At 45.8% G+C, this 12,501-nt stretch overlaps 1 protein-coding gene across 5 annotated transcripts in view; it reads right to left on the bottom strand.

Moving 5' to 3' along the window:
- The window catches only part of SUSD6 (sushi domain containing 6), a 79,394-nt gene that overhangs the window by 51,456 nt on the left and 15,437 nt on the right, over window positions 1–12,501 (bottom strand). The window contains exon 1 of one of the 5 annotated variants that reach the window (XM_027459461.3): window positions 11,613–11,743. The exons of the other annotated variants lie outside the window; for them this stretch is intronic. The gene's annotated coding sequence lies outside the window, so the exon portion shown is untranslated. Of the gene's footprint in view, window positions 1–11,612; window positions 11,744–12,501 lie in introns of those variants that run through there. 5 annotated transcript variants of the gene reach the window in all.

The following is a 12,501-nucleotide window of genomic DNA, read 5'->3' on the forward strand; positions in this document are numbered from 1 at the left end:
ATTTTTGCATAGGACAGGCACAGCATAAATGAGAGGGCTGAAATGAATTTATCCCCAGCTACTGTGCCAAATCTCTAGGACAGACAGAGCCACTTATGCCAGAGACTGGAATCGGCGCACATCCCCCTGCAAGTCACAGCCTGACTACAGCCTGTAGCGGGACCTTAATTGTTGGGTTTCCCACTTTGTTGCCCAACTGTGTCAGAGGGCCTGGTCAATGGCCTGCAATTCAGCTGTTTTCTTCATATTTTTATTTTGTTTTACCATATAAGTATCTTGTTTAACCTGTTACCAAGGTTTCTGAAACACCAGCACATTGTTGCTGCAGAACTCCCATTTTCAAGAGGGAACATCAGGTTGCTCAAAAAAAGGAAAAAAAAAAAAAAAAGTCAACAACTTGTTGGAGAGCTAAATTCTGAAACTCCATTTTAATCAGAATCACAGAATGTTTTGGGCTGGAAGGGACCTTAAAGATCACCCAGTTCCAACCCCCTGCCATGGGCAGGACACCTCCCACCAGACCAGGCTGCCCAAAGCCCCATCCAGCCTGGCCTTGAGCACCTCCAGGGATGGGGCATCCACAGCTTCTCTGGGCAACCTGCTCCGCCTGCATAATAATTAATTTCTTCTGAATATCTAATCTAAATCCCTCTTTCAGTTTAAAGCCATTCCTCCTTGTCCTATCACTGCTCTCCCTGACAAAGAGTCCCTCCCCAGTTTTCTTGCAGGCCCCCTTTAGGTTCTGATCTCTGATAAAAGGCATACATCTATTTCCCCACAGCACCATTAAGGCATGTTTTAAGCCAGGAAACTGGATTTTTCATTATCAGATAACAGCTGGGAGAGTCGCACCAACACTGCTGGCCCGAGTGAATAACCCTGCTAGATTCACCAGTCTCACAGCTTATTGCCCAACCTCCTCCTCTCTACCCTTCCCACCAGTCTAAAGTCCTATTGGCACCTAGGCCATGCTTTTGCACCACTCCCTTGCATGCCTCCTTCTCTCACTTCAGGACATCATCCTGAGGTCAGCCAGCCATATTTTTCTGTGGGCTAAGGGCAGGGACCGCTTCCTTCCTCCATCGATCCTCCTGCCATGGCAGCAGCTGGGTGCAAGCCTTTCTGTATGGGCTTCTTCCCCACTGCGGCCCAGAGAAACACACAGCGGGCTCTAAGACGTTCCTCAGTGAATCAGAAATGAATCAGAAAAGCTGCAAAACTGTAATTGCAACAGTCCTCGTGTCAGTAAGGAAGAAAAAGAGGCAGACTTCTCAAAAGGTGTGCAAAAAAAGGTATAGGGCTGCCACTGGTACAAAGGGGCAGCATTCAGCACTCTTCACTCATCACGGGACAGAAGCTCTGAAGACAGGAGCTGGTAACACACTTGTGGTTAATCCTTCTTCAGCCCCATTTGATGGACAAGGGAAGTTTTAAACATAAATGAACCCAACAGATCCTGACATACTGTGGCTGCTCAGGGCACCCTGCTCACCAGCTCCGTTCTTAGTTATTCAGCCAACAGAAGGGAATGAGAAGGAAGGCCTAGAGCCGCTCTAAGAAACACTTGTGCACATCCACGCAGCAGCAGAAAGAATAAAACCTCAGATCCCTTCTGCCTTACCCCAATTATTTTTATGTAGTATCCCGCTGAGAACCACAAGACACGTTTGGGTATTTTGAAGCAGCTTCATGTAGAGGAGGAATTGATTGGGGTTAAGCCAGCGAAGAGAGGGGCCCCTGATCCTCCAAAGAAAAGCAGAGCAAGCATATTTTCACTGGCAACCTTCGAAGTCCATTGCTATTTCATTCTCAGTTGTAGTTCACAGATTTGCACCTCCTACAGTCTAAATTGCCATTTCATTCCCTGGGCACAGTATCCCAAAGATTTAAGAGCCAAACGAGCCACACTACCCTGATCTTCTAAATAGATCTGTGCGCTGCAGCACTAACTTCCATCTTCACAGGAAAGCATCAGAGCAGGCCTCTGAAAAATGCACTTTACTCGAGGACCGAGTACATCAGGCCTCCAGCTGCGGGGGACAGACCATTAGCGAGGTACTCTGAGCTGTCAGCAGGCAGTAACTGAAACGCCATAGCTGCTGGGCTGTGAAATGGTTCCTGGTTAAGAAACTTGCTTTCCCATCCTGTGACAGAGTAAAGGGGACACCACAGCAGAGCTTGCTCCAAGACCTGGTTTTCACACTTGCAAATGGCGCTCTCATACCTTTAGAAACAGAGTCAGACACAAACAGGTATAAATGGTTTCGGCCTTGTGAAAACCCTTCCCCATTTTCAAGTGCTGTGGTTGACATGCCAGGTCTGCCAGTTGCAGAAATTTTAGGTTTTAGAACTGAAAATTATCTGATTTTCCTTGCCTTGGAAAGTCAGAGAGAAAGTCCTAGACATCATCAGCTCCTTAAGTTTTAAGAAGTTTCCCTGAAAGTCACAAGTTGTCACTGGAAAATCTTTCCATTTTACTTGGGAGGGTGCAGAGAAGAGATCAAAATCTGATCATCCTTCCAAACCAAGGAAAGAGAAAGTACTTTCAGGCAGCTCAGTTGCTGTGAACTTCCAGGCACCAGGAGGAAGGAAAAGCAGAGTGGTGGAAGGACAGGGGAGAGAGCTAGAAAAGTTAATATACACAACACCTCCAATGCACAGCAGATTTCTGTGCTGCTACAACAGTGCTTATAGTGATGGGATCATGTCACCGATGAATGATGAGAAACTGGTTATTAAGAAGAAATACTGTATCCACTTTACCGATTTTTTGGGGGGGCTTACTGGCATTTACGCAATATGGGATACAGTAGACACTAGGGGATAACGGAAAATATGTCTCATGCAATCTTTCCCAGCTGATTTCTTTTTTCTTATTTTTTTTTATAAATACATCTTTATTTGGAAGAGCATTCCCTTTGGAAACTATTGTTTCAGCATTTTTCCCCTGCCGCACTGCATCACAGAGGCTTGGTTTCATATTTTCAGCTTTAATCAGTACAACAGCACATTTACAGAGGACCATATGCACAAAATGTTCCAGAAAGCTTTCCAAAAATAATAAGTCCTAAAAAAGAAAACTCACAGTAAACTGAAATGGCTTCAGGGAAGGAGAATAAAGAAAAGCCATGGAAAGGCAGAACCTCTTATAAGCACATAGAGGCTTGAAATGATACGTTTAGTAGGAACAGGATTCTCAAAGAGGCATTGTGTTAGTTGGGTTGCTTTTATATCCAGGAGGTTTTTCTCATTTATGCAGCTGTGTTAATCTGTATCAGGGAATACACCACAAGGTGCATATACAGTAAAGGTTTATTTTACAAACCCTCACTGCCAGAATGTAGTTCTCCCCATCCACTTGTTGTGCTTCCATTTCCAGCGATATGGCTAAAAGCATCAGTCTGCTATACACACCAAGCAACACAGCCATGCCAGCAGGACATCCAGTTGGGAAATCTTTTTCCTAAGTCTCCACATAACTTCAGGGAGTCAGTTTGACATTTACTTAGTTATCCATGATTGTTTTTTTTCATTTTATTTTTTGCATTCATCCTTTATATTTATTCTTAAGAGCAGACCATCTTCAAGTACTTTTAGGAACTGCCATCCCAGACACGAGAATGTCCACTCACCACTTCTAAAGGATGACGACACTCGCTGGGTAGCGCTTATTATTTGTATCACAGTTTATACAGAAAGTTCTTCACAACAGACGTGTTCCAACACCAGACCCCTCCAGGATAACAAATCCTTGATATCCGGGCATCTGTCAGCACAAAGCTGTTTTCAAAGATAAACGCACACAGAAACCGCCCTGAGAAATAAGAAATAAATAATTTGCTGCTTCACAGTAGCAGCAAAGCATTAAATGTTTCCTGTGGAAGATGCACCGTTCTCACACCACAGCCATACACAGCACTTACTCCAAACGCTCCTTGTGACAGACCAGCTGCAGGGGTGTCGGACATATTTCACTCTGCAAACCCAGCCACGCTTCTCTTTGGACAGCGCGCAATTTGAAAAGGAAAATCCAATTTTGCCTTCTCTAACTGGTTTCCCTCAACAGGCTACATTTAATTTGATTTTCTAACAGGGGATCAGTGTTAATTACATACTGATTTGAGGAGCACAAACTGGACCCATGAAACCAGAGAGGCACTCAGAGGGATCACTGCCCACCACTTCTCACGGGTGAGCATACACACACAGAGCAAAGGGGCCGGGTGCTCAGAGCAGAGCATCCAGTGCAGGTCACTTTGCAATAGAGCAGCAAACTGATTTCCTGTGACTTACAGCCATGATTCAAAGGTTGAGCATTAAAGATTTCCACCATTCAGCTGGGGTGGGAGAGAAGAAACAAGCCAGGAAGGAAAGGAGTACGAGTCCCCAGGATAAAACCCATCATGAATCCTGTAACCTGCATTTCAGTGGAGGCCAGTTTCATGCTCAAACTTCTCCCTTGTTTATATGGCATCAGCAGTCACTCAGCTTTTACTGACCACCAGTCTCATCCACCCCTTGCACATCAGTGCTGCCCCAGCTGGAGCTGAGTTCCGCAGACTTGCAGGGGGAACAGGGTCCTTGCAGCAGCACAGCAGTGAGGCTGGTGGCAGCAGGAAGGGAAAGGCACAAAACTCCCCCCTCAGCTTTGCTGCTCAAGGCTGCAGAGCGTGGAGCTGCTCCAGCTCGGGTGAGCAGCCTGTGCTGCCTGCTGGGCCGAGAAACCACACAGGCTTCTTGCTCCTAAATCCTGCTCTGTCTTCAGGGCATTAAAATGTAGCAGAGAGAATTTACTGTGTGCTAAGATGCTCTAGATCAAAACCCTCCACCTAAATCAGGGCTCTGAGTAGCCTGGTTTCTATGCAAATTTAAGAAAAAAAAAAAAAAAAAAACTGGGTGAGAGCACTCCACTATAGCCAAAGGCAACACAGGCCTGCCTGGTTAGAGGTAGTCAAATGAAATTTGAAAAGTGGGAAAAGAGGGAAAAAGTTATAGAAAGCAGGATGGCAGAAAACAGCAACTGGCTTAGGCAGTACAACTTAGGTTTTTGTTCAACAATGCAAAAGGCTGCAAAGTGCTGAATATAGGCAAAAACAACGCTTGTGTCAGCCATCCTACGTCAGAAGAAGGAATACCCAAGAATTAAAGGACACGGGTTATTTAACCTTCTGCCTAGCACCTCTGCTTTTTCAGCAGACAACCCAGGACCACATAAACACCGCTAATATTCACCCAGCCTCCAGGGAAAACCCTCCCAAAGAGCAGATTCCCTCCCAATACTCAGAGGGGTAAAGACAAACGCTGGATAAAGCAGCAGGCCTCTCGCAGGGGGACCACAGCCCAGGGGTGAAGCACCCCATCAGAGAGAGCTGCTGAGCAGCTGCCTGCAAGGTGCCACTGCCCGCCATCCCCAGCCAAGCACATCATCCCAGCCATTGCCACCTCCGTGCCCTGGAGGGGCCTATCTGGATTTGGAGCTTCCCCAAGCACCCTGGGCAACTACACTCAGGCCACCAATCTGTTGCCACGAGACATATGCTGGCAAAAAAATTCCCAGTGACCTCCACTCAGCTTAACCAGAAATGTGCAGCAACTCCTTTAAAGGGATTTTTTTTTTTCCCCAGGCATTTTGCAAACAGCTATGAAGCTCTTGCCTTGGCCAATAATCCTTAAGCAATTTCCTGTCTCTGGAGGCAAGGTTTGCCCAGAGTGAATTGATTAAATAAAGGTTATTAAAATTAGTATATAGTAAGCTGGTTTAACAGTCCCCACTTCACATTTTTACCTGTAACACACTGCTCCAAGCAGGAGCACAAAGTTCAGCTACAGAAGCTTACAGGACAGCGGAATTAATATGCAAAACCAGCCAAACTGTAAGATGAAGATTTAAAATGCCTTTCAATGGCAGAGGATTTTCATGTTCATTTAATCCATTTTCAAGTGAGTTTCTCAAAGGGAATTCACCCAATCCCTTTATTACTGTACTTCTAAGATTAAATTTGCTTCCCCATTTTGTGAATCTGACACGCAATTTAGTGTTAGAGAGTCAGCATCCTTCTCACCAGAGCTGTTCTCCTTTTGCCTCTGCAGCCTAAGACTTTGATGCAAAACAAGCTAAACCCACCTACTCCATCTTTCAGTATTACCAACTCTCACTTCTCTTAAGGCCAAACATTTTAAATAAAAGCCATGCAGGGAGACAAGTGTTAGCTCCTACAAATGCTAGGGGTATGCGTGGGGTAAGCAGTTAGCCTGACGGCAGCATCAGAAACTTGCTCAGCAGTCCCCTGGCATTTCCTAAAAAGAAAGCAGTAGTCACCTGATGAAGGAATGAGAGTAAAATAACAGCACTAGAACAGTTTAAGAGGAACAGAGCAACCACTTACGGCGTGCTTTACACATACAGCAAAAACCTGCACCTTGCAGATAGGTACAAACATCCACATATTGGCACCTGTCTATCATGCACAGGTTAATGTAGATTTTTATTCCTCTCCACAAGAGAAAAAAATTAGGCAGAGTTTCCAGAAATGGTGTGTGCACAAAAAGTGACAGTAATTTTATTTTTTTTTAAGCTAGCCTTATTTCTCTTCACTACACGAACAGAAAAACAACTGTTAAAAAAATAAGGTGTTAGCTGCAGCTCCATCCAGAAAGTTGTATTGTGCGTGTCATGTACAGCAGTGCTCAGAGAAGCTGGTGGTCTGTCATTTGCAACTGTCCAGGCTTCCAACAGAGCCTTCAACATCGCTTAAAAGGCCACTTAACAAGCTTCACTTTGTCAGAAGGCGAGCTTCCATGTGTTTTATACAGATTCTGGTTCACCTAAAACTGCCTTTCTGGGTGAGCTGAGCATGACATTTAACAGATGTAAGCAACACAGTTGCCTCTCAGCAGCAAACTATCTTCTTTGTCTGCCTTTGCACTTCTGGGTCTCCTTTCCCCATGAAGCAGTCATTGTTTCACACGCAGGGCTTGCCTGGGAGAAGGAAGTGGGAGGAGGACAAAAAGAATCCTGCATTGTGGAAAATAAATAGCTCCATTAAGGCTCCAAAGGATGCTGTAAGGCACATTTTGAGGAAACCACTTTCCTTACAGTACACTGCAGAGCACAATAGTTATAAGGAGCCCTCTTTCCCCAGCAGCCACATCCCCTTCCCTAACCTTTAGCAACAGTGCTGCAGCCAGACATCGCCTCCCTCTGCAGCCCTCCCACCACCGCCAAAAAGTGCCTCTGCAAGTCACTGCAGAGGGTGTCTCACAACACCCCTGCAAACAGAAAAAGATCCCAGTGAAGCACTATTACTGCCCCTTGTCAAAGTGATAGATGGACAACCCGCTGCCAGCCCCATGACTTAATTCGGAGAAACGAAGGTCAAGTTTCACCTTCACTGCCAAGCATGACCATGCTTCATTTACACCAAGGGCACCCATAGTCTTCACAAGTTCCTTGCAAGTAAACACACTGATTCTAAATAAGCTAATTACACTTGTATTTCAGCTGCGTTTGGTATGAGACAGATGCAATAGGGCAGGAGTTTCAACTCTTCACAGAAGCACTCCCATACACCTTGCTACAGGGTGAAATGAAGATTTCTGACCAAGGAAAGCTACTGGCTTCTGTCTTCAGACCAGGAGCAAGTTTCAGCCTCAGACCTCTGCATCACAGAACACCAAAAGTTGCTCTTCTCAACAGGTAAAGGCTCTCAGGAGGGAGGCCTCTGTAGAGCTGAATGGCACACCCTTAATAACACCAGCATCTCGAAAACACTGAATTATTCCTTGGAAACACTGGAGGTCCTTCATCCTGCAAGGACAGGAGCAGAGCAGTTGAAGGTCACGGTGTCAGCAGCTGCAAGAGGTCCAATCCCAAGTTTTCTTTCTTTTTTAAGGGGCAAGGGTAGGAGCGGATGGGAGGAACAGAAGTAGGAATAATCTCGACTGTTAGACTTTCTACCCACATACAGAAAGGTATACCACAGAAGGAAGTCTTGATGCGATGCAAATGATGTAACACGGGAGAGAGAGAACCAGCCACGTGAGGGCCTTGTCATTTCAGAGCACAGTAATGCTCAATGCCCACTGCACATTCCTGAGAGCACACAGTTCACCTGCAAACCAATCATCAAAAGCTGACTACACACATTAGGTCTATCCCTTGGCTTGCTCTCCTCACCTACAAGTAGCCAGCAGACATTATGCACGCCAATTGTTTGACTAGAAGAGAAGGAGAAGATTTCCCCATAAATAACAAATGGGGGCAAAAAAGTCGGCAGCTTCCACAGGTCTACCAGGTCTGGTTTTCTATGTTTGAACGCAGACATTTCCCAAAAGAAATGAAAGTCACACACTTAGAGCAGCATCTCCTTTGCCTTACACAGACCACATTTATTATACGATAAACTGGCTGTCAAATATAAAAAGAAAAGGTTACATGGCATTTTAGTCGCAGGATCTTTTCGTGCTGTGCATAAAAGCCCCCCAGTCTCTCACCCTGCTTCTTCCTCTTCTGCATGCATCTCCTTCATCCCCCTCCCAAGGAAAGCCTCCTGGCTGAAATGTCATATCCTATTCCATTCTCTTTAACACATGCTTTTTAATCTTTATGACACATTACAGATAATTGTTCTGCCTTGCTGTGAAAGTATGTGCAACAGGACAGATGCACACTGGAAGCTCAGGGCATATACCAAAGGATAAACCTTTGCTTCAGACAGGTATGTGAGTAGGGTAACAAAACCTTCTCGAGCACTTCTTGCCTCATTAGCATTTGCAGTGCAATGGGAGGCACAGAAGTCTGAGACTACAAATGGGACTACACAGTGCTAGGTGCTAGATAAACCCAGAACAAAAAAGAGACACTGAGCTGCCATCACAGAGAGAAACCACTTGGTTAATCTGAGCCATAAGTGGTTCCCCATGATCTTACTCTCAACAGCAGTTTCTTAGAATTTAACCCCTGGAGAAATCCAGAGCTATTTGGTCTACTGCAAACGTGCAGAAAGATCTGAGCCACGCCTGTTCTTAATGCTCTCTTTGTTCATTACACTGAATTCAGAGGACTGAGAAGGAAATTAAAAGGTCACTCAGATAGGCGAGCTATTTCTGTCTCAGAACATGCCAATAACTTGGCTCGGATGCAAGATTCAGAGAGCACGACTGCTTCCTTAAATTCTTATCAGTAAATATTCAACTCCCTTTTTATTTTTACAGCTACAGTCACTGACATCAGATTGATTCTTGTTAATTTATAAAGTCAGATTTATTTCAGGGATAAAGATTAGGACTGCATATGCATTACGTTCTTTGCCATTGGCTCTCCCTTTCTGGTTCCCAGCTCTTTCCCCTCACCTTCAAGCTTTAAGACAGCCTCACCGCTGCTTTCCTTTCTCTTTTGTTTCTTAAGATTACTAACACACCCCCTTACCCTCCCCACATACACTTCAATACACGCTTCACACACAAGCAAACCTTCCCTCTCCCCCAGTTCCTTGTGCTACTTCCTCAGCTGAACTCATTAGCGAGGTCTCCAGGACTTCCCATGACTGGAAAATTGCCCCTGGGCATATTGGAATGAGTTTGTAAGGTTTTGAGGGCAGTTACTTTGTGCATTTTGCAGAGGTGCTGTGCGGCTGCAGCATTTGCAATCGAGGGACACGTGCGTGCATAGCTCCCCCTCAGCGAGGGCTGAGCTGTGTTCTCGATTCTCAGCGTGGATATGTGCTGCATACTGGTAACAGAGGCTACGCTCCTCCACCTGAGGGGTTAGCACCACCCCACAGGTATCTGCCAGAGGTTTCCCTAAACAACCACAACTTGGAGCACAGGATCCTCCTGTTCGAAGGAAAAAGGAGTAAGCCTGCTCCTTTCTAATGCCAGATGTACTTTCAGAGAGCCTGATGCTTACCCTTGTGCCATGGTATTTAATTCTATTTTCTTAGCTGTTCCCCAATTTAGTTATGCCTCCTTAAGAGGAAGAACCTATGCACAGTCCTACACCCTCACCCTTGGCCGAGATGAAGAACTGCTACTGAAAATACCTTCCAACACTTGATACCAAGCCAAAGCACGGCTGCAGCATGGACAATAGGCTACTGCAATAGCAGTGGAGAGTAAAACACTCAGAGCAGTAGGACAGAAACCAAGTTCACTACTAACCACCTCCAATCACCTTGAACGTGAATCTTGTCCCTCAGTTTAAGCTTTTTTTTGAGAGGTTGTACATTTTGGCAGCAGCACCTTAAAGACCTTTGTACTACAGAGGAAAACATTAAGAGATCCGTCTCTCTGATACCTTAACATTTATCTGGCCTCTACTTGCATTCCACCGCTCCCAGCGTGGCTGTTCCTCTTCCGATTAAGGACAGAGATGAAATAGCTGCCTCCAATAGCTGCCTCCCTGCGTTTTTGTAACTGGCCCCAGCGGAGCTCACAGGATCCTGGTCCTGCTCCCAAACACGGCTATCAGCAGGTATCGCTCCCGGGGTTCTCTCTTCTACTGAGGAAAGCATTAAACTTTTAGAGCAATCTATTGTAACCAAATCACTCTACCATTAATCCTGATGTCCCCAGATGCACCTTTCCTCCTGACAAACAGACCCCTAGGGTTGAGGCTCCTACACAAGCAGGTATTTACCACAGCGTGGCCCATGGCCTGGCTCTGCCCAGCAGCCTGACCAGGCAGCCACAGTGCTCGGGGCTATCCGCAAGCTGCACCATTTTGCACCTGGACCTGCCTGCAAGAGCACCTTGCCTCAATGAATGTAGCTACTGCTAGGCCTCAAGTGCTATGAAGCTCAGCACAAGAGGATCACTGTGGAGCCGCCATCACAAGTGGCTTACAGCCCGAAGAGAAGCCAGCCAGCCCCAAAGAAGCCTGAAGCTGGCCCCTCAGAAAGGACTACAGTTTTCTGAGCACAGACAGGAAGGGCAGTTCCGTACCACATCCTTCTGCAGAACATGATATGGGGCAAACCCCTTGGGCCCAGAGAGGACCATCTACCTTCCCCAGCTTCCTTCACCAGAAGGACAGAAAGAATTCCTCCTCTAGAGGTCCATGTTTCCCCTAGGGGGAACCAACCCACACCACTGCCTTCCACAGTAAAGCACCAGACAAGCATGTCAGTAGGCTGGGCAAAAAAAAACAAGCTAGTGCCTTTTCTGTGCACTGTATCAGCTGGTGAGCACAGACACTCCTCTACACACACACACACTGAACTATTCCAGTCTTTTATATATGGAGAAAGTTGGTATCCAGATTCCCTCAAAAAAGGAGAACAAGAACTATTTAATATTTCTATTTTGCCTTAAGCATTCCCATCAGCAGACATCTTACTAGCCGAGGGGAGAACTTTCCTGTTAAACCACAGCAGCTTCTTCGATAGTAACAGCAAACCCTCCTCCACATTACAGACATCAAATACATAAATAAATAAATAAATCTACCATCATATTCTGTTTGACACCTTTCTTAGTAAATACATCACTCCTGACACACACTGATCTTTACATGCAGAAGACTAGCAGGTCACATCCCCTGAAAGGGGAAAAGAAAGAAATTTTGACCAAGGCTAGATTTAAAGAAAAAGGGGAAGAATTGTCTTTATCTATACCTGGTCGAGATGCCATCAGCTCACAACCCTGCCTGTTCCAGCTGTGCACACAGGTCAGCACGGCAGCAAACCTTTGACACTGCCTTGGGGGTGGAGAAAGGTGTCTCTTCCCACCGAACCTCCCCAGGAGACGCAATTTCTGAAGAGCTGAGTCACTCTCGCCAGCAAGGACCAAAGTCTCGCTTGTGTTGTGTCAACTGCTTTAAACAAACAGGAACCCCACGCAAACAAAGACACCAGGAACAACTCCTCACGGCTGCACTCTTCCAATCCCTGCACGCCAGAGCGGGGGACGCTGTGGTCTGCTTGGCACTCCCTGATGTTTGTCTGCTGTGGCACACCACCACATGCCTACCCTCCCTTACTAAAGTGGAACACTACTGACAGGTACAAACAATTATACCGGTAGGGAAAATGTAAAAAACAACCATTTGTGTGGAAAAAATATACCCATTTTCCTCACTGAAACAACAGTGTCCTGGTATACAAAGTGAGGCAGATTCGCACAGAAACTGCATTCACAAGCAAAACCAAGCTAAAATAAGCCACCACAAGGAAGGTGGGGTGGAACATTGTTTTATACTGAAGAACAAAGTTCAGAGGCCATAAGTAGCAGGAAAACAGGAGAAACTATTCAGCTGAGCACACTGAACCAGAGTTTCAGGGTCAGTTACCATCTATACACACACACTTCAGTTCCACAGCTCAAGCAACATTTTATGTATGTTCCCCCATGCCCTTTATTTTTCAATGCCCGTTTAGAAATTCAGAGCAATAACCTGATACGCTGGAGCTGTGCTATTACAGCCCACTGCAGACAGGATAGAAAGAAAACAAGAGAATTTGTGTAACAAAGCAAAACAGAGCAAGAGAGGAACATCTGCTACGT

Source organism: Anas platyrhynchos, chromosome 5, assembly GCF_047663525.1.
Source record: "Anas platyrhynchos isolate ZD024472 breed Pekin duck chromosome 5, IASCAAS_PekinDuck_T2T, whole genome shotgun sequence".
In the NCBI taxonomy this organism is placed as follows: domain Eukaryota; kingdom Metazoa; phylum Chordata; class Aves; order Anseriformes; family Anatidae; genus Anas; species Anas platyrhynchos.